The sequence below is a fragment of the Sorex fumeus genome, unplaced genomic scaffold, assembly GCF_029834395.1.
Source record: "Sorex fumeus unplaced genomic scaffold, SorFum_2.1 ptg000063l, whole genome shotgun sequence".
Classification (NCBI taxonomy): Eukaryota; Metazoa; Chordata; class Mammalia; order Eulipotyphla; family Soricidae; genus Sorex; species Sorex fumeus.
The window spans coordinates 66,389,550-66,413,295 of record NW_026606120.1 but is presented as its reverse complement, the minus strand read 5'-3'; the positions used below and the strand labels follow the sequence as shown (position 1 = coordinate 66,413,295).

Sequence of the window (23,746 nt, the reverse complement as noted above, 5' to 3'; positions counted from 1 at the left end):
ATTACACTTATAATGTTGGATGTGTCAGAGATCAAGTTCTTAGTCTCGTGCATACAAGACTTCTTCAAACCATATTGTTAATACAAGAGAATCAGAATCCCTCTCTCATTTTAATTTTGGTTTCCTCTGTTGTGTCATCTGTGATCATTATAAGCAGACAGAACTATCTACCTCTTGTCCTTTTCTAACTCTTATTTCTGGGATCTGAAATATCCTGGATTTTGCACCAGGTCTTCCTGAACCATACCAAAGGTTATAGTTAGTCACTATTTCACTTAGAACCGGGGTACAAACAAAAAATGGATTGCTTTGTTCCTGATATTTTATATTTATGTTAATGCAAATATTAGAAAACATTTTTTTTTGCTTTTTGGGTCACACCCAGGAATGCACAGGTGTTACTCCTGGCTCTGCACTCAGAAATTACTTACTCCTGGCGGTGCTCAGGGGACCATGCTGGGACTTGAACCCGGATCAGCTGCGTGCAAGGCAAATGCCCTATCCACTGTGCTCTAGCCCCTAGAAAACAGTTTTTATCTAAGTTTTTAATTAAAAAAAACAGTAAATCATATTACAATTAAGCAAAACATGTGCCTAACAGTGAGACACTAATTTCATTAAAAAATAATTGAGCTTCTACTATGTGCCAAATTTATCTTCAACTTTCTAATAGGTTATAAACTTATCATTAATTTTATATAGAATGATTAATCATCAGGAAGCACTTCAATAGAAGAGGTTAATAAGAAGGTGTGGATATAGGAATATTTGTTTTGAAACTGATAAGATTATATATTACTAGTAACTAGTGCACATGTTTAAGAAAATATCTTGTCAAATTTATCACTGACACCTTAGACTTACTTAAGTACAATTACAGTCAGAAAGGCATCACTGTTCAAATTTGTTTTATATATAGTAAAATATATAAAGTAATTAAATTCCATTTCATGGAAGACTGATTAGTAAATTATATGAATAGGCAGAGTCTCCTGCCTCCGAGCCTGGCTGTCCTCACTGGGGACCCTTGGAGGAGGGTGGGTTGAGTTTCCCTCCGCACCTCGAGCAGAGCCCTGACAGCTGAAGACCTCCGGTTCCAGCCACAGCCATGCTTAAGACCACCCTCCACACGTGCAGACAAGCCTCATTCTTGAAGGAACTGGCAGAGGAACCCAGGTGTACAGGAACCGGGGCGTAGATCTCCAAACCTGCTGGGATTGGGAATGGAGCTTTCTCCACCCAGATCCCCCACCTTCCAGTGTGTAAGCATTACACCCACCAACTGCCCCTGGCGCTGTGCAATCCCATCAATGGCCAAGACCCAGAGACTATAAAACCCTGCTCCCGGACATCTTATTATCTAATTCTTACTCTGGAGAACCTGGCAGACTACCAAAAGTATCCTGCCCACACAGCAGAGTCTGGCAAACTCCTCGTGAGGTATTCAGTATGCCAAAAACCAGTAACAATGATGGGTCTCATTCTCCTGACCCTGAAAGAGCCTCGAATGTGGCACTTTTTAAAATATCAGGGCTAGGACAAAGGAGATGTTACTGGTGCCTGCTTGAGGCATCAATGAAGAACAGGATGACAGTGATACAATGATAACTAGGATATAAACTTCAAAAACAGTTAAAGCACTGTATTTATTGTGATGGTACCTTAAAACTGAATACCTTTATAAAACCTGGAAATAAGTAGAAGGGGAAAAACTAAAATGTGCCTGTTAGGTTGTTATGCATAGTTTTATTTTACAAAAAATCTTTGTTAAAGGATCGTTTGAGTACTCCTAATACAGAATACTTTTAGACAAAATAAAAATCACTCCTGCTCAAGAAGACCTGGAATACCTGAACAGACCTATCACCATCAAGGAAATTGAAATGATAATAAAAAGTCTCCCCAAGCACAAAAGTCCTGGCCCGGATGGATTCACTAGTGAATTCTTCCAAATCTTTAAAGAGGACTTACTCCCGATGCTCTTTAAGCTTTTCCACGAAATTGAAATATCAAAAACACTTCCGAACAGTTTCTACGAAGCAAATATCACACTGATACCAAAAGCAGACAGAGATACCACAAAGAAAGAGAATTACAGACCAATATCCCTGATGAACACAGATGCAAAGATCCTCAACAAATTACTAGCAAATAGAATCCAACTACTCATCAAAAAGATCATACACCATGACCAAATAGGATTCATCCCAGGGATGCAAGGATGGTTTAACATTCGGAAATCAATCAACATAATCCACCATATCAACAAAAGAAAAGATAAAAAGCATATGATCATATCAATAGATGCAGAGAAAGCATTTGATAAGATCCAGCACCCCTTTATGATGAAAACCCTAGCCAAAATGGGTATAGAGGGGACCTTCCTCAACATAATTAAAGCCATCTACCACAAGCCTACAGCAAGCATCATCCTCAATGGGGAAAAACTGAGAGCCTTCCCTCTAAGATCAGGGACGAGACAGGGATGCCCACTCTCTCCACTGCTGTTCAATATAGTACTGGAAGTACTTGCAATAGCGATTAGGCAGGAAAAAGATATTAAGGGCATTCAGGTAGGAAAGGAAGAAATCAAGCTCTCACTATTCGCAGATGATATGATACTCTACTTAGAGAACCCAATAACTTCCACCAAAAAACTCCTAGAAACAATAGACTCGTATAGTAAAGTTGCAGGCTATAAAATCAATACCCAAAAGTCCATGGCTTTCCTATACGCAAACAGTGAGAGAGAAGAAAGCAACATGAAAAAAAACAATCCCATTCACAATTGTGCCCCAGAAAATCAAGTACCTAGGAATCAGCTTAACTAAGGAAGTAAAGGACCTGTACAAAGAAAACTACAAAACGCTACTTCAGGAAATAAAAGAGGACATGAGGAAATGGAAAGATATCCCCTGCTCATGGGTCGGGAGACTTAACATTGTCAAAATGGCAGTACTACCGAAAGCATAGTATAAATTCAATGCAATCCCTATAAGGATACCCATGACATTCTTCAAAGAAATGGAGCAAACACTCTTGAAATTTATATGGAACAATAAGCCCCCACGAATAGCTAAAGCAATTCTTGGGAAAAAGAAAATGGGAGGAATCAACCTCCCGAACTTCAAACTGTACTACAAAGCAGTAATAATTAAAACAGCATGGTACTGGAACAAAGGCAGAACTGCAGACCAATGGAACAGGGTTGAATACACTGACATCTCTCCTCAATCATATGCTCATCTAATCTTTGATAAAGGTGCAAGTAATGTGAAGTGGAGTAAGGAAAGCCTCTTTAATAAATTGTGTTGGCATCACTGGACGGCTACATGCAAAAAAATAGGCTCAGAACTCTGCCTAACACCATGTACAAAAGTAAGATCAAAATGGATTAAAGACCTCAACATCAGACCAGAAACCATAAGGTACATTGAAGATAAAGTTGGCAAAACCCTCCATGACATTGAAGCTAATGGTATCTTCAAAGATGCCACGCCACTGTCTGAGCAAGTGAAAACAGAGATAGATAAATGGGACTATCTTAAACTAAGAAGCTTCTGCACCTCCAAAGAAACAGTGACCAAAATACAAAGACAGTCTACAGAATGGGAAAGTATATTCACCGAATACACATCTGACAAGGGGTTGATATCCAGGATATACAGAATACTGGTTAAACTCCACAAGAAGAAAACATCCAACCCCATCCAAAAATGGGGCAATGAAATGAACAGAAACTTTCTCAAAGAAGAAATCTGAATGGCAAAAAAGCACATGAGAAAATGCTCTACATCATTAATCATCAGGGAGATGCAGATCAAAACCACAATGAGATACCATCTCACACCTCAGAGACTGGCCCACATTCAAAAGAACAAAAGCAACCGATGCTGGCGTGGATGTGGCGAGAAAGGGACACTCCTTCACTGTTGGTGGGAATGTCCACTGGTTCAGCCCTTGTGGAAAACAGTATGGACGATTCTCAAAAAATTAGAAATTGAGCTCCCATTTGACCCAGCAATACCACTCCTGGGAATATATCCCAGAGAGGCAAAAATGTATAGTCGAAGTGACATCTGCACTTGTTTGTTCATTGCAGCACTCTTTACAATAGCCAGAAACTGGAAGAAACCTGAATGCCCAAGAACAGATGACTGGTTAAAGAAACTTTGGTACATCTACACAATGGAGTACTATGTAGCTCTTAGAAAAGATGAAGTCATGAACTTTACATACAAGTGGTACAATATGGAAAGTATCATGCTAAGCGAAATGAGTCAGAAAGAGAGGGATAGACATAGAAAGATTGCATTCATCTGGGGGATATAAAGTAACAAAGTATGAGATTAATACCCAAGAATAGCTGAGATCAGCACCAGGAGGATTACTCCATAACTTAGAGGCCAGCCGGGTATCCTAGAGGAAAGGGCAGTTCAGATAGAGAAGGGAGCACCAAATAAAGTATGTTTGGAGGATCCTCCCAGGAGGGGAGATGCATGTCGAAAGCAGACTATGGACTGAACATGTTTGCCACTCAATGCCTCTTTTGCAGACCACAACACCCAAAAGGAGAGAGAGAACACAGGGGATTGCCCTGCCACAGAAACAGGGGGGATGGGGGGATGGGGGTGGGAGGGATATTATCCATGGTGGTGGAAAATGGGCACTGGTGGAGGGATGGGTATCTGATCATTGTATAATTGAAACCAAAGCACAAAAAATTGTAAATCTACAACTTTAAAAAAATAAAATAAAATAAGGGGAAAAAAAAATCACTCCTGCATCCTGACACCCCTACCCACACCATTCTATACCATAAACTTAGGTATTAAATACCCTGTCTGATTGAGCACAAAACCCTGATTTCTAAAAGAGAAGCCAGAAATTTGTAACATTTGGCAACTTTAAGACAATCAGGGTTACTATCAGAATCTTCTGTTTTACTAAATACTGCTGCCAGCTCAGATGCTTTCAGGAAAAACTTGAGAGCATGTCTGAACTTCCTGAAATGTACTTAGGTTGTTGGGACTATCAAAACAGTCCAAAACCAATGTTTCTTCAAAATGGAAATTAACAAATAGGATACCCTAAAGAAACTCTTGTCTCTCTATTCTAGTATTCTTGGAAATAAAACTCAAGGAGACTAGGATTCTAATTGAAAGTTTTTTGATAGTACGACTTGGTTGGAACTGAAAAATACCATGTTGAGTGAAGTTAGTCGGAAGAATGAGAAATGCAGGATTATACCACTTATCTGTGCTATAAAGAATAACTTGACAAGGAAATGTAGTGAAGGAGAGATGCTTAAGTTATCCTTGACTCCAGAGCATAGGAAAATGGCCAGAGAAGTCAAGAAATTGAGGAATTGAGGAGGGAAAACAAAAAGAGAAAGGGAAATAATGGGGGAATAGGGGTCATGGTCCTTGGGTATGCTGGTAATGTGGTTGAGTGGTATTCCTATATATTTAAAACACAGACACAACAACAATGTCACTGTCACTGTCACTTTCCTCCCGTTGTTCTTCAATTTGCTTGAGCAGGCACCAGTAACATCTCCATTGTGAGACTTGTTGTTACGGCTTTTGGCATATCGAATACATGACTGTCAGTTTGTCAGGCTTTGCTTTGCGGGCAGAATATTCTTGGTAGCTTCCCGGGCTCTCCAAGAGGGGTGGAGGAATCGAACCTGGGTCAGCTATGTGCAAGGCAAACGCCCTACCAGCTATGCTATCACTCTGGCCCCAACAACAATGTAATCATGTTATATAAAGTACAACAGAAAACTTTGAAATTTGCTTGTCAGGAAGTGGGACAGTTGGGGGATGGGGTCATGGAGGAGGATGTGGGGGCAGGGGAATTCTGATGGAGGGAAGTTGACACTGGTGGTGGAATTAGTGTTGGAATATTGTACACCTAAGACTCATCTATGAATAACTTTGCAAAGCATAACTCCATAATTACACTTTTAAAAAGAAAAAAAGCTTAGAATACTGCCCCCAGGGGACACTTAAATGTTGGGGGTGGGGATAGTACTGTAGTACTGTACTGTCCTCCCCTTGTTCATTGATTTTCTCAAGTGGGCACCAGTAACATCCCCATTATAAGACTTGTTGTTACTGTGTTTGGCATATCGACTACGTCACGGGTAGCTTGCCGGCTTTGCCATGTGAGCAGAATACTCTTGATAGCTTGCCGGGCTCTCTGAAAGGGGCTGAGGAATCAAAACCAGGTCGGCCTTGTGCAAGGCAAACGCCCTACCTGCTATGCTATCGCTCCAGCCCAGGGGGTGGGGGTAGCCTTGAAAAATTTAGAAAAAGTTAAATTATAAGACAAGATTTAAAATAATTTACTTCATTTTTTTTGATAGGTAAATCTGAATCTCTGGAGTAATGCTTTATTCAATTATAATACAACTTATTTAAAGATAAAATCAATTCTCCACCTACCAGTGTCCAAATATGAAAATCTCTGTAAGGATAAATGTCACGTAGGAGAATTTTTAATTGATTTTTAATTAATTTATTCTATGCACATTGTTTTGGTTATTTATATGAATGAAAGTAAGCAATTTATGAATTTTAATAATTCTGCATTCTCAATTTTTATGAATGTCATTAGGCATGAAAAGTTGCATCCTCATACACTGTAGAACAATATAGTTTCTATTATCTCCTCTCCATCTCACAAAGAAAAAATATTCCTTCATCCATAACAACATCCCAAATGTAATTTTTTGAAAATTTTTTTCTCTTCTATTTCCTCACCATAATTATTTTTAATTTGAAAGTCAGATTAACTTGTGTTAATGGAGGACGGTTCTTTTTAACCCCTCCTTTTGCCAGAAGAAGCACAAATCTAATAGTTATCAAAATAACTCACTTTTTATAATGCTTGTAAAAAAAACAAATAAGTAACATAGGAAACTGAAGTTACCTATTACCTAACCTATTTTAGACAAAATCCTGGGGTTTCGGAGATGTCTCAAAGACCTGGGGTTCATGTTTTACCTGTGGGAGTTTCAGGTTTGATCCCCAGCTACCTTCGGCTCCTGAACACTGCCGAGAAGAAGCTCTCAAGAAATTAAGCATGTGCCACCCCACCTCAATACACACAACAATTTTTATCTACATAATGTGTACAGAATCCTTCTCCCTCTAAGAGCTCTCAGAAGAAAGAATATTTTTTATTTCTAAACGCAATCAGTATGAGTATATATTCACTCAAAGCAATTAAGAACCTTTAAAAATGTGTGTTCTTGAACTTAGGTTCAATTTTAGAGTCCGAGGGAAATATTCCTCTTTTTTCTCCACAGTATGATTATTCATGATACTCTTTGTCATATGTAATATTTCTTCCATTACTCTCCTCTCAAGTTCATGTAGGTCAGAGGTATGGTGATGTATTACTATTTTAATGCATTCTGTAATACTTTTAAAGGTGGTGTTGCTTTTCAACTGTCATTTTAAGTGAGTACTGTAAACATTTGGGTTGCTTTCCTTCTGATTTCCTCAGCGTATTAGGTAATACTTCTGTACAAGGGTGTTGATGTGTATGATTTTCATATATATCTAGCTGAATGGGTTGGAGCGATAGTACGGTGGGTAGGGAGTTTGCCTTGCACACTGCTGACCTGGACGACATGGGTTCGATATCTCAGCCCCTCTCATAGAGCCCAGCAAGCTAGTGAGAGTGTCTCACCCACACGGCAAAGGCCTGGCAAGCTACCCATGACATATTCGATATGCTAAACACAGTAACACGTCTCAAAATGGAGACATTACTGGGCCTGCTCAAGCAAATCTATGAACAACGTGAGGACAGTGACAGTGACAGTGATCTAGCTGAACACATTGAAACCATTAACTAAGTAAATTATGAAATATGTGAATTAGGCAAAGCAGGTGCCCCCAAGGAAAGAAAACGTTCATTAGAAACTCCAATCAACAGAATATGGACTTTACATATACCTTTCTGTTATGTGTAAAAGGTAAGGTAAAGGTAAAGGCCCTCCCGTTGATCGTCGATTTGCTCGAGCGGGCCCAGTAACGTCTCCATTGGAGACTTTGTTGTTACTGTGTCTGGCATATCAAATACTCTCGGTAGCTTGCCGGGCTCTCCGAGAGGGGCGGAGGAATCGAACTCAGGTCGGCCATGTTGGCCGCTTGTAAGGCGAACGCCCTACCCGCTGTGCTATCCCTCCAGCCCTGTTATGTGTTAATATTTTAAATCTCTTCACTATGAACTGTCATAGTATTTGTCAGATATCATGGTAAGAAAGAACACTCATCACTCTATTTCAAAGAAATGTGAAACAGTACTATTTTTTCTTTCTTTTTTTATCTTCTTAATATTTTCTTCCTAGTGTTTATCTCATTAACACAACATTGAATTATTTCCATCTGGCAAGCTAAAGAAATTGCCTTGTATTATGAGAATAAGCCAAAAACCAACATGATTTGTTATTTATTAGTTCTGGCCCTCTGGTTCCTTTACCCTAGTGGAAGTTTTGGAGATGGTTATTCATTTTTTTTATTAGTAATCCCTTTACTTAAAAGGAAAACAAATGTTGATATTTATGCATGAAAAATACTTGTATAAACCAAATTGACTAGAAATTTCCATAATCTGATCAAACCTTGAAACTATAATGGATAAAGATTTACATTTATATAGAGATCACAGATAATAAAACATTAGAAACTAAGCATCATTACTGATAGACAAATCTGTGGGATATTGCTACTGATGGCAGAACTTTAACTAGAAGTTTATTAATGGTCAGTAGTGTTATAAACTCTCAGGTTTAGATTAGGAAAAAAATATTTGTACAAAGAGAAGAATTTAAAATAATAAAGTAACTTTTTACAGAAAAAAAATATAACTAAAAGTCATTTTCTGTAATTACATGTTTTTTAGGGGAGTCCTGAAGGATTTCAAAATAAAATAAGCAAGAAAGATGGTTAGATGTCTTTTTCAGGACAGCTACAAATGGTTTGTCTGTAGCTGTCAGCTTTTGGATAATTCCATAACTCTAGAAATTGTAGAAAACAGAGCATTATATGCTATATTTGTTTATAGTAATGCAAGTGTTGTCTTACTGAGTATAATAGAATAGTCTCCACAAAGGAAACAAGTGGTACACATGTACATAATGTACATTTGTGTAGATAATGGCCATATTTGCCCTAACTGGTACATTCATTTCAGATTTGCAATCCTGTGTAGGGTGTGTGCATCTTGAAATTTTCTTTGAACCAATTGCAGTATTTTACTGAATTCTTATTAATGAATTAAATGAAACATCTGGCATGTGTTTATAGCTGTATATGGATCTTAACTTTACACTTTCAGTATTTTCATGTAAGAATATGCTTTCATATAAACTGCTTCAGGGTTATATGGTTGATAGTTTGAGACAGAGAACTAAGATTAGAGAATAGTGCTGCAACATAGGAAACTAAACATCTGTTCTTGAAATAAAATACATTTTTTCATATAAAACTTTATACAACTAAAATTAGTAAAATCATTACTCAAAATTAGCATTGAAAAATTGATTTAGCAGACACTGAACTAAGAATTATGATATAAGGAAATGATTCATCTAGCCTGAATGATGCACAAATTTGAATGGTGTGAAAAACACACAAGAGGATAAAAACACACAAGTAGTATTCATATGGGCCAGAGACAGATCATATATTCTTTTGACATGATCACTATAGTTTGCCACCAATTGATTAAGAGAAAATGTAAGTTTATTGTTTAACTTCACATTTATGTATACCCATGTATTGTGAGTACAGTGGAGCATGAAATTCTAATTTCTCAGTTTCAACTCTATTACCATCAATACATTGTCCAGTTACCAAAAGTCTTAAATTAAATTATTCCGCCATGGGTTACTATAGATACTTGAATAAGATAGACTTTTTAAAGCATGCATTATATTTTATGCATGAATAAAGCTTGATAAGTACATATTATAAAAAATAACTCAGTAAGACCTATTTAGATATACTTCAAGTTTTATCAAGTAAAATGTTTTCTAGAAGAATATCACATGATTGAATAGTTCAAAGTTATTACCCTGATATTTCTAGTTTTAGCTTTCAATATTATAGACAGAATGTGAAATGGAGAATTAATATCTGATAGTACATATTTCTAAGATTTAAATTAGCATTCCATTTTATTTTATATCACTTAATCCTGTAGCAAATGATCTACCTTTGGACTTAAGAACATGGATTAAATTTTTCATTTTCAGTAGAATTAGTGGGAAAGATGATTTCTTATTTATCTTCAATATTTTCTCCTTGGTTTTTGTTATTTTCCAATAATCATCCTCCACATAGTAGCATAGAATATCACCTCTTGTATCTGGAAAAATGCCATATAAATGCTCATCTCTGTGCCTTTCTCTCAACTGACTTGCCTTTATCCATTAAACCTGACATTTTCATCATTATAAAAATTTAACTCTGGGCATAGTTATAGCACAGTTGGTAGAGTATTTGCCTTGCATGCAGCTGATCCCCAGCAACCTATGTACCCTAGAGCACCAGTGGGACTCCCGCTGCACTTTAGTTGACTTGGCTACACCTAGAACAACCTGCTTACCTCTTAAGACAACATCCCTCTCTCCCTGGTTTTGAGCCAGCTTTCATCAGCCCCAAACATTATTTTGCTATCTGTCTTATTTGTTGATTTTAATGAACTCCAAATGAGTCCTGTGTGGTTTAAATATGTCAATAAAGACTACTTCTAGTTTACAGTAATATAATTTCACTCTGTCACACACTGGGCTTGAATTAGTGCCCTTCTGGAGATAAACTGGTATCCAGTTTGCTAAACCTCCGCTTTACTGAGTTAGTGTTATATGGTGCTATCTCATAATCATCTTCTAATTTATCTTTAATCATGATGAATATTTACAAATATTGAACTTACTAGAGGATGTCATTTTCTTATCTTACTCTTTTAATATTTCTTCTTTCACTATTAATATTTATTTCCTGAAATTCATAACATGATATGGAAGTTGTGTTAAAATTATTTTACAACTCATTTCAGAGCAACCTGTCATGAAAGAAACATGAGTCTTTTTGTTGAGAGGTGGAGAAAAATTTTAAATAAGTAAATATTTTTAATCTGATTAATAGGTTTAGTCAAAAAGATGAAGCAAGATGGCAGATAATAGTGTATTTTAATGTTACATTTGACTACAAATATCAAATGTTTATCTTGATATTAATTTTGTTTTGGAGAAACAACATTTGGGATGTGGTGCTTAAGAATTGAAAAATTATTTGTGTTCTCTGAGCCCTATCACTTTTATCTATAAAATGGGGCATTATCCTCTGCAGAGAATGTTAGAGCATACTCTAAACTGAAAAAAAGAAAATAAAATGCTTTGCTTAATAACAAATTAGGTAGGTTATTTTTAATATGATTTACAAGAAATTCTAGTACCATGTATTTTTATGAAATTATTTATTGGGATAATATTGGTTCAAAATTTTAATTTTTAATGGCACAATTTCACCATGTTCAAATGCCCATACATTATATACCAGACCCAAAACCAAACTACTGATATCTCTTTGTCTTTGTCTATTGCAGTCTTCTACGTTATCAATCCCCTCTCAATTTTCTCTTTGGTAACCTCAGTTCAATAATGTCAATCTAGGATCATGTTTTTGTTCAGTTTTGTCTGTATTCTTGCTTTGATACTGTATATTCTTCCTTTAAGTGAAAATATCTGGCATTTGTCTTTATCAGTAATTTTTTCCTTCTGACTTATTTGCTCTCGAATAAACACCTCCAATTCCATCCATATTGTCACAAATGGTAGCATGCTATCTTTCCTTATAGCTGAGTAGAATTCCATTGTGCATATACAGCTTTTCTTCTTTACCCACTATCTGCTCTTGTATGCTTGGGATGTTCCTGTGTCTAGCATTTAAATTATGGTAAAATTATGTTAAAATAAATATAGGGGGCATGTATGTTTTGGTGTTGCAGTTTTGTGTTCTATCTATCTATCTATCTATCTATCTATCTATCTATCTATCTATCTACCACCTATATCCCTAGGACTAGAATTATTGAATAATATAATATTTTTGTTTTTATTTTCTTCAGAAGAGACAGTGAACATAGTACCCAATACTCCAAATTATGCAGTCAAGTTTCCCACATTTGGGGAAATCACAGAGGTCAGCACTCCGGAGTGCAATGGATAAGCCTCACCCTGGGAAAACCACTTAGGTGATCATAGTATCTCCCCTGCTAGGTAAGTATGATAGTTCTACTCTTAATCTTTTGAGAAATCTTCACTCCTTATTTTCACCAGTAGAATAAGTGATTTCTTTTCTCCATATCTTTGGTAGCAATTAGTAAACATTCATATATTCTTTTTTGGTAGGTTTATTTTTCTTCATTATATAGTCTGTGAGAAATAAATTTTAAGACCTAAAGGCATTCAGGGGCCGGAGCGATAGTACAGTGGGTAAGGCATTTGCCTTGCACATGGCTGACCCAGGTTTGAAACCCTGCATCCCATATGATCCCCCAGTACTGCCAGGTGTAATTCCTGAGTGCAAAGCCAGGAGTAACCCCTGAGCATTACCAAGTATGACCCTAAAAGCAAAAATAAATAAATAAATAATAAAGACATTTAGAAAGAAACCCTCAACTAATATTCTATGAAATAATATATTCAGTCATAATATATTATCTAGAATTTATATACTTGTTCATCTATTTAACAAGTATTCATTTCCTACTAGATGTTAGGCACAAAATTAGGGAGTGATAATGTAGTAGGTTATAAAACTGGCTGCTCTAATTCAGCTTATATTTCATAGAGGTAGCATTAAAAATTACTGGAAACAATAATTCTCTTGATTCAAAATTATAATAAAGGGAATATAATATATATCAACATTGATAAGGGGCACTGAGAGATCCTTTTTATTAAATCATCAGGATAGTCCCTTTACAGTTATTTTGTAGTGGAATCCTGAATATTGTGAGAAACCAGCATATGAAGATTTGAAAATACGTAATACTCAATGAAGTAAAAAGCTAGATTTGAGAGAAAAACACAATTGGGGTTTATCTCTCCTACTAGTTTTGTTACAGTAAGGAAAAACTGAAAGCAGTACAATTATTTTAATAATTATAATCAATCTTGAAATTTATTAGCTAAGATGTAGAAAAACACATCAGTTTAGAAAAAAAAGTAACTTATTTATACAGCGATTATTACCATCAGAAGCAATTTCTACTGATAGAATTGTGGGAACTGGGCACTATATAACTAGCACTGGAACCTATGAGAGCCATAATAAAGTTGACTCTGGGGATATTGAGAAACCTGGAAATTGAAACTAAATAGAACTTCGAGGAAAAGTATTGCTAGTGTAATACTATTAAGAAATGTGAATGAGAAGAAAGGATTCTGTCTTTCTCACCCTTCAGCTTTCCATTCCCTATTTCATCTCATAAGTGCAAAACTTGACTTCAGGCCAAGCTGATAAAAGAGAAATATGATTTCATCAGGTCCAGTTCAAGTTGAGAAATGATAGATCAATAATCAGGACAGGGTAGAAGCAGAGTAAGCCCAAGATAAACTGTATGAAACACGTGCTACTATAGGCAATTGCAAGAATTTAGATTTTTATTCTCTATATAAAGATAGCAGACTAACATAATCAAATTTTAAAAGTAATGTGAATTTGATTAGATATGAAAAGTTTCCTCAGAATGCTACATGAACAATTGGTGAGAAAAATGTTAAGAGAAAAATCAAAGAGGCTCTAGTCTTAATACCAACTGAAGTATCAGATAGAAAAAATTTCTATGGAAATAAATTCTTAAGGTGAAAAAAATTCATAAAGCAATGATAATTCTTATTTTCAATGAGAAAAAAGGAGGTGAAACATATGACAAGCAGAATTGTGTACTCCTCCAATTATTACTATTTTTAAGGTAGGGGTCACATGTCAGTATACAGAATCATATAGTGTCAAAAACTCAGGATAGAATATTGAGTCATATACCAAGACTTTGTTTTTCCCATTTGATCAGCTTCTTTAGAATATTACAATTCATGGTCCTCAATGTAGCATCCCCTTTCACAAGATCTTTACATTTCGCAGTCACTAAATTTTTATTCCATAGGGTTTTTCAAGCTAAAAATCCAAGTATTTTTTTAAAAACCTCTCTCTCCATATTCTGCTTACATTACAATAAAAATATATCACAAATCTGGTCTCATTTCTGAACCGATCCCTTTCCCATTTTATGCCACCAACTTCCTTTCCCAGTGGCTTCAGAATTTTTATTTTTCCTATTCATGTTGTGCATGACTAGAGTAAGAGAGTTACAGTTAAATATATATTTAGAACAGCCAGAGTAGCAGATTTACATCAATGAGAAGTCCTGTAAAAATCAAAATTCTACAGAAATTTTTTATTGGGGTAAAATGAAATATATCACCTTGGTTTTTAAGGTCTACATACTCTAAAGTTGACTAGTACTTTTGGCTCACTTGAATGCAGCTTTACTGACTTTCAAGAAATTTCTCCTAAGATCTGAGTCCACACAGCCTCAAGATCGTCATGTTTTCTGTCCCATCCACACATTAAGTTCTGCATATAATTTAATGACTTGCTCATTTTAGCACAGCGGTAGGGCATTTGCCTTACGAGTGGGCAACATGGCCTACCCAAGTTTGATTCCTCAGCCCCTCTCAGAGAGCCCGGCAAACTACCTAGAGTATCTCACCCGCATAGCTGAGCCTGGCAAGCTACTCGTGATGTATTCGATATGCCAAAGACAGTAACAACAAGTCTCATGATGGAGACGTTACTGGGACCGCTCCAGCAAATCGATGAACAACGGGAGGACCGTGACCGTGTGAATTCAAATTTTATGCAAATGAAAGATCCGCAGGGAAGTCTGTTTTATCCCTTTATGTAAGGATATATGTATGGATTTGCACTGTAGGACTGTCCTTCCATTATTCATCGATTTGCTTGAGCAGGCACCAGTAACATCTCCATTGTGAGACTTGTTACTGTTTTTGGCATATCAAATATGCCACTGGGAGCCTGTCAAGCTCTGCTGTGTGGGTGGGATAGTCTCAGTGACTTACTGGACTCTCTGAGAGGAACAGAGGAATCTAACCTAGGTCTGCCGTATGCAAGGCAAACATACTACCTGCTGTGCTATCATTCCAGTCCAGGTATGGATTTTTATATATTTATTTTTTTTTTCAGTTTTATATTTTTTTTTATTAGTGAAACACCATGAGGTACAGTTGTAGATTTACAATTTTTTGTGCTTGGGTTTGATTATACAATGATCAGATACCCATACCTCCACCAGTGCCCATTTTCCACCACCATGGATAATATCCCCCCACCTCCATCCCCCCAATCCCGCCCTGCCTCTGTGGCAGGGCAATCCCCTGTGTTCTCTCTCTCCTTTTGGGAGTTGTGGTCTGCAAAAGAGGCATTGAGTGGCAAACATGTTGAGTCCATAGTCCACTTTCGACATGCATCTCCCCTCCTGGGAGGATCCTCCAAACACCCTTTATTTGGTGTTCCCTTCTCTATCTGAGCTGCCCTTTCCTCTAGAATGCCCGACTGGCCACTAAGCTATGGAGTAATCCTCCTAGTGCTGATCTCAGCTATTCTTGGGTATTAATCTCATGTTTTGTTACTTTATGTCCCCCAGATGAATGCAATCTTTCTATGTCTATCCCTCTCTTTCTGACTCATTTCGTTTAGCATGATACTTTCCATGTTGTACCACTTGTATGTAAATTTCATGACTTCATCTTTTCTAACAGCTACATAGTACTCCATTGTGTAGATGTACCAAAGTTTCTTTAACCAGTCATCTGTTCTTGGGCATTCAGGTTTCTTCCAGTTTCTGGCTATTGTAAAGAGTGCTGCAATGAACAAACAAGTGCAGATGTCACTTCGACTATACAATTTTGCCTCTCTGGGATATATTCCCAGGAGTGGTATTGCTGGGTCAGATGGGAGCTCAATTTCTAATTTTTTGAGAATCGTCCATACTGTTTTCCACAAGGGCTGAACCAGTCGACATTCCCACCAACAGTGAAGGAGTGTCCCTTTCTCGCCACATCCACGCCAGCATCGGTTGCTTTTGTTCTTTTGAATGTGGGCCAGTCTCTGAGGTGTGAGATGGTATCTCATTGTGGTTTTGATCTGCATCTCCCTGATGATTAATGATGCAGAGCACTTTCTCATGTGCTTTTTTGCCATTCAGATTTCTTCTTTGAGAAAGTTTCTGTTCATTTCATTGCCCCATTTTTGGATGGGGTTGGATGTTTTCTTCTTGTGGAGTTTAACCAGTATTTTGTATATCCTGGATATCAACCCCTTGTCAGATGTGTATTCGGTGAATATCCTTTCCCATTCTGTAGACTGTCTTTGTATTTTGGTCACTGTTTCTTTGGAGGTGCAGAAGCTTCTTAGTTTAAGATAGTCCCATTTATCTATCTCTGTTTTCACTTGCTCAGACAGTGGCGTGGCATCTTTGAAGATATCATTAGCTTCAATGTCATGGAGGGTTATGCCAACTTTGTCTTCAATGTACCTTATGGTTTCTGGTCTGATGTTGAGGTCTTTAATCCATTTTGATCTTACTTTTGTACATGGTGTTAGGCAGAGTTCTGAGCCCATTTTTTGCAAGTAGCCATCCAGTGATGCCAGCACAATTTGTTAAAGAGGCTTTCCTTACTCCATTTAACATTACTTGCACCTTTATCAAAGATTAGATGATCATATGATTGAGGGTAGATGTCAGTGTATTCAACCCTGTTCCATTGGTCTGCAGTTCTGCCTTTGTTCCAGTACCATGCTGTTTTAATTATTATTGCTTTGTAGTACAGTTTGAAGTTCGGGAGGTTGATTCCTCCCATTTTCTTTTTCCAAAGAATTGCTTTAGCTATTTGTGGGGGCTTATTGTTCCATATAAATTTCAGGAGTGTTTGCTCCATTTCTTTGAAGACTGTCATGGGTATCCTTATAGGGATTGCATTGAATTTATACAATGCTTTCGGTAGTATTGCCATTTTAACAATGTTAATTCTCCCGACCCATGAGCAGGGGATATCTTTCCATTTCCTTATGTCCTCTTTTATTTCCTGAAGTAGCGTTTTGTAGTTTTCTTTGTACAGGTCCTTTACTTCCTTAGTTAAGCTGATTCCTAAGTACTTGATTTTCTGGGGCACAATTGTGAACGGGATTGTTTTTTTCATGTTGCTTTCTTCTCTCTCACTGTTTGCATATAGGAAAGCCATGGACTTTTGGGTATTGATTTTATAGCCTGCAATTTTACTATACGAGCCTATTGTTTCTAGGAGTTTTTTGGTGGAGGTTATTGGGTTCTCTAAGTATAGTATCATATCATCTGTGAATAGTGAGAGCTTGATTTCATCCTTTCCTACCTGAATGCCCTTAATATCTTTTTCTTGCCTAATCACTATTGCAAGTACTTCCAGTACTATATTGAACAGCAGTGGAGAGAGTGGGCATCTTTGTCTCGTCCCTGATCTTAGAGGGAAGGCTCTCAGTTTTTCCCCAATGAGGATGATGCTTGCTGTAGGCTTGTGGTAGATGGCTTTAATTATGTTGAGGAAGGTCCCCTTTATACCCATTTTGGCTAGGGTTTTCATCATAAAGAGGTGCTGGATCTTGTCAAGTGCTTTCTCTGCATCTATTGATATAATCATATGCTTTTTATCTTTTCTTTTGTTTATATGATGGATTATGTTGATTGATTTCCGAATGTTGAACCATCCTTGCATCCCTGGGATGAATCCTATTTGGTCATGGTGTATGATCTTTTTGATGTGTAGTTGGATTCTATTTGCTAGTAGCTTGTTGAGGATCTTTGCATCTGTGTTCATCAGGGATATCGGTCTGTAATTCTCTTTCTTTGTGGTATCTCTGTCTGCTTTTGGTATCAGTGTGATATTTGCTTCGTAGAAACTGTTCGGAAGTGTTTTTGATATTTCAATTTCGTGGAAAAGCTTAAAGAGGATTGGGAGTAAGTCCTCTTTAAAGATTTGGAAGAATTCACTAGTGAATCCATCCGGTCCAGGGCTTTTGTGCTTGGGGAGACTTTTTATTACCATTTCAATTTCCTTGATGGTGATAGGTCTGTTCAGGTATTCCAGGTCTTCTTGGTTCAGCCTTGGGAGTCTGTAGGAGTCTAGGAATTTATCCATTTCCTCGAGGTTTTGATGTTCCGTGGCATAGTTTCTCAAAATACTCCGTGAGGATCCTTTGAATTTCTGTAGTTTCTGTTGTAATGACCCCCTTTTCATTTCTGATTCGGTTTATTAGGGTTTTCTCTCTCCCTTTCTTTGTGAGTTTTGCTAGAGGCTTATCAATCTTGTTAATTTTCTCGAAGAACCAACTCTTGGTTTCATTGATCTTTTGGATTGTTTTTTGGGTTTCCATCTCGTTAATCTCTGCTCTGAGATTTATTATTTCCTTTCTCCTGTTCGGGTTGTGCTCCTTTTTTTGGTCCTTCTCCAAGCTCTTAATCTGTGAGGTTAGGTTACTTATGTGTGCTCGCTCCTCCTTCCTGAGGAATGCTTGTAGAGCTATAAACTTTCCTCTTAACACAGCTTTTGCTGTGTCCCATAAGTTTTGGTAACTTGTGTTCTCATTTTCATTCATTTCTAGGAATCGTTTGATTTCCTCTTTGATTTCCTGTCTAAGCCACTCGTTGTTCAATAGAGCACTGTTTAATTTCCAGGTGTTTGATTTAGTTTTCTGTTTTTGTATGTGATTTACTTCTAATTTCAGCGCATTATGGTCTGAGAAGATTGTTGATACAATCTCTATCTTCTTAATTTTTTGGAGGCATGTTTTGTAGCTCAGCATGTGGTCTATCTTGGAGAATGTTCCATGTACGCTTGAGAAGAATGTGTACTCAGCTTTTTGTGGATGAAGTGTCCTGTATATATCTACTAAGTCCCTTTCTTCCATTGTTTCCCTCAGATGAAGTATGTCCTTGCTAAGCTTGAGTCTGGTTGATCTATCAAGAGGTGACAAAGCAGAGTTGAAGTCTCCCACTAGTACTGTGTTGCTATTGATGTCTTTTTCCAAATCTATGAGTAGTTGTTTTAAGTACTTTGCTGGTCTCTCATTAGGTGCATATACATTTAATATTGTAAGTTCTTCCTCTTGTACAGATCCTTTGATCAATAAGAAATGGCCTTCACTGTCTCTTATGACCTTCCTCACTCTGAAATCTATGTGATCTGATATTAGGATGGCTACCCCAGCTTTTTTATGGGAGCTGTTTGCCTGTAGGATTGTTTTCCAGCCTTTGACTCTGAGCCTGTGTTTGCTTTGACTATTGAGATGTGTTTCTTGCAGGCAGCAGAATGTTGGGTTCAATTTTGTAATCCATCCTGCCACTCTATGTCTTTTAATTGGTGAGTTTAGCCCATTCACATTGAGAGAGATTATTGTTATGGGATTTTGTCCCATTGTTCTGTTGAAATTTGGTGTATTTGAGGGACCCTTCTTGCCTTAAAGTAGCCCATTTAGTTGTTCTTGTAACCACGGTTTTGAGTCTATGAAGTTCCTAAACTGTTGTTTGTCTGTGAAACTGTGTGTTGTTCCTTCTATTATGAATGAGAGTCTTGCTGGGTAAAGTATTTTTGGGGAGGCATTTATTTCATTGAGTTTTTTTCAGTATGTCCCACCACTGTTTTCGGGCCATAAGGGTTTCATCAGAAAAATCAGCTGTGAATTTTAAGGATGCTCTTTTGTAAGAGATTTCTTTCTTCGATCTTGCTGTTTTGAGAATTTTGTCTCTGTCTAAGGTTTTGGTCATTTTGATCAGAATGTGTCTTGGGGTATTTTTATTCGGATTTCTTCTAGCTGGTACCCTTCGGGCCTCCTGAATGTGGTCACTAGTTTTCTTCAGCTCTGGAAACGTTGTAGCAATGATGTCTTTGACAGTTTCTTCTTCATCAAGGTTTTCTTCCTGTACCTCTGGGACTCCAATAATTCTTATGTTACCCCTCTTGGCTTCATCCCGATCTTCTCTTGCCATCTGTTCCCGAATTGTGAGTCTCTTTTCCATTTTCTGCTCTTTTCTGGAGAGTCTCTGAACTTCATCTTCAAGCTCACTGATTCTGTTCTCAGCAGCTGTTACTCTGCTGCTGAGGCCTTCCACTGAGTTTTTCAATTCGCCTACGAGATTTTTCAGGTCTGACATTTCCTATTGCATTTTCCTCATTTCTGCCTTCAAATCCTCTTGTCTTCTATTGGCATTGCTTTTCATTGTTTCTTTTAGTTCCCTAAGCATCCTAAGTAGCTCCCTCCTGAATTCCTTGTCAGAGAGGTGGTCTAACACTGCAGTACTGTTGGTGTCATCTGGGCTAGCCTCTTCAATAAGAAAGTTTGGTGAGCTTTTGCGTTGCTTTACCATTGTGAAAAGCGTGGTTTAGTCCTTCACGTTCACTGTTACTATTCTGCTTGATATGCAATGTGAGTTAAGATAGGCTTATGAGTTATTGGCTACTGTGTTTCTAGTGACTGAGCTAAACTAGAGAAGTTTCCATCGAAGAAGGTAGCTTATGGTTCCTATGGCATATGTAGTGGGAAAATATTTTGCAGCCGCATTAGCGGCCGCGGCTCCGGAAAGAGTCCCTGGCACTGAGCGAGGAGTTGGGAACGTCGATGGAGCTAGCTGTGCATGCGCAGAGAGGGTCCCAGGCCCTTGGGGGCGGGCTGTACCTGGTTGGAATAGGAGCCGTTCAGCTTGGTTGCCCAGAGCTGGGCCTCCGTGCCCATCCCGCGCAGATCAGGGGAGAAAACCGGCTTTCTAGGAGGTGGAGCTAGCTGTGCATGCGCACAGAGGGTCCCAGGCCCTTGGGGGAGGGCTGTACCTGGTTAGAATAGGAGCCGTTCAGCTTGGTTGCCCAGAGCTGGGCCTCCGTGCCCATCCCGCGCAGATCAGGGGAGAAAACTGGCTTTCTAGGAGGTGGAGCTAGCTGTGCATGCGCACAGAGGGTCCCAGGCCCTTGGGGGCGGGCTGTACCTGGTTGGAATAGGAGCCATTCAGCTTGGTTGCCCAGAGCTGGGCCTCCGTGCTCGTCCCGCGCAGATCAGGGGAGAAAACCTATATATTTATTTATTTTAATATATTTTTTGCCACATAATTTTCTATCTTCTTGACTTCGGTTAGTATTGTATAGTGTCTATTATTATTTGGATTTTTCAATACTTGTTTTCATGTTAGACTTGAACTTTTCTAGAGGAATGAAATACTCTAAATCAGGGACTTTACCGAGTACTAACACCCTAAAACAGTTGCCAAGATATGACAGATTTAAGACATTCTTTAAAATAAATTTGTTCATTAATTTATATAGATTCCGGCTAGTAACCTAGAAGTTGGGATAAAATCTAATCTTATATCCCAGGGGCACACTGTCACAATTCACAACTATAAATGTTATTGTTCTGTGTTATGTTAGTGAGATCCACAAGTACAGGGAACTGGACTATTTTGTTCAGTGATGGCTCTCCCTTAGTTTTCATAATCCCTGAAACATAGTGTATGTTTAATAAATATTTATTGACTGTGCTAATGAATAAATTCAAAAATGTACACATGAAAATTTTATGTCTCCATTTGCAGAGCAATAAGAAAACTGAATTAGAATCAGTTCCTTAAGCCTCTCTCCACAGGTGCTCCGCTTCTCTAAAACTAGCTGTGAATCTACTGCCCTCTCATGGTCCACTTCAGACTAAATTAGAAAAGGCCACTGTGTTCTATTATTATGTAAATTTGATTCTAAAGGGATATGCACTCAATGACAACTATGTAACCAAATTTACCAATAGGAGCTTTTTAGTCTTGTGGAAGAAATTCCCATTGCAATGTAACAGGCAACAAGGCTTTACATGACAGGGTAATTGTAACTAAACCCATTGTGTATATCTTTCAGCCTGCATGAGTTTTAAAATGCTTTCAGGATTAAAAATAAAAGGACCTTGGCCACATTTTCAATATTAAAGATGGCCAGAATAATACAATAAATCCCTAGGCATCTGACTATCAGCACAATTCTCCACTTATTTGAAATGTCTTTGTTTGCTTTTCACACCCACACTAGTATAACTGGGAAAAATCAAATAATCAATTCTCCAAAGGTGACTTTTTAAAGAATACAGTATTATATGAGCACTGGGAATGAATGTGGGGGTATGTGTAAGTGCAACTTAAAGCTGTTGTGGACCCTGAGTGTTTTTATGCTCTTGAGAGAAAAATGGTTTTAGTTCTAGTCCTTCATATCTCAAACCAATAATGTGACCTGCATTAACGGTGGCCACAGAAGAGAAATATCAGAGAAAACAATGGTAGGAGACAATTGGGGAATAAAATCATTTGCATTTGTATAGCAACCCTGTTCCCTAAGTTACCAAGCCCTTATTTAATACATAACATTCTCTTGAAAAACTTCTTTGTGTCTTTGACATCACTGACTTATCTGAATTCTTCTCTCTGTATCTGAAAGATCTATTCCTTAATGCTTTCAAACTTCCTGCATATACTTCTTTCCCTTCACCACAAATATCAGACAGGTCAAGATAATTCTGAGAAATTCATTATGTAGGTTCTTTTAGTCTTGAGTGATCTAAATCTGCAGCCTGGGCTCATAATCAGGAAAGCATAACAGTATTGTATTCTCTTGACATTGTGGTTTATTTATATATTTCTTTTTGATTTGGGGAGCACACCTGTGGGTTTTCGGGGCTTTCTTCTGGCAATGTCCTCAGGGATCACTTCTGGCAGGCTCAGGTGAACCATAAGAGGACTGGGGTCAAACCTGGGTCAGTTGCTTGCAAGACAAATGCCCTAATTGCTGTATTATCACTACAGCCTTTTGACATTGCTTTTCAAAAACAAAAGTTTTAACTCCATGAAAATTAACTTAGTTTTATTCTTTCTTTCACAGATTTTTTGTTATTTTATCTAAGAGGTCCCTTCTAAACCTATGACATGCAATCTCTCCTATATTATAATCTAAGACTTCTATAATTTGGCATTTTACTTGCATGTTCTATGAGCTGTTTTGAGTAAATTATTGTGAATGAAAAAGGTTTGTGTCTATAGTCAGTTTTTTTTTAATGTGGATACCATTATGTTTCAAATCACTTATTGAAAACTATCATTTCTTAATTATACTTTTTCCAATCATAAAAACTACTATCTCTTTGGCCCCAACGACTTATTGGCTCTATTTGGGTGGTTTTATTTCTGTGCTCTCAAGTTTACTTTTTTGGCCCATTTTTCTATCTTACCATCAATGATAGAATGCCTTGATTAATGTGGACTTAAATCAGATAGTAACTATTCTATATTGCCATTTTCCTTTAATTATTGTGTTGGCTATTCTAGATTTTTTTATATCTTAACAATATTGACACTTCCCAGTTTCTGTAATATCCCTGCTTATTTAAATCCTTTTTATCTGATGAGATTTTAATTATAACCAGTTGATTTGATTATTAGAAGTAAGACCACTTGTCTATGTAAAGTTTTTTTTTTTAATCACTGATGGAAGTGGTTTATTGTAATAGGAATTTTGGATTTCAAAGTATTAATTTCCCATTAGTGAAGATAATTCACTTTGACTTAGCTAATTACATACATCACAATA

General features: G+C 37.4%; 1 non-coding gene across 1 annotated transcript; it reads right to left on the bottom strand.

Annotated features, from left to right (window-relative positions):
* Positions 1-12,149: 12,149 nt before the first annotated feature.
* On the bottom strand, positions 12,150-12,309 carry LOC130036360 (U1 spliceosomal RNA). Its single transcript, XR_008794394.1, has one exon. It is a non-coding gene; the product is annotated as a U1 spliceosomal RNA (small nuclear RNA).
* Positions 12,310-23,746: the final 11,437 nt, after the last annotated feature.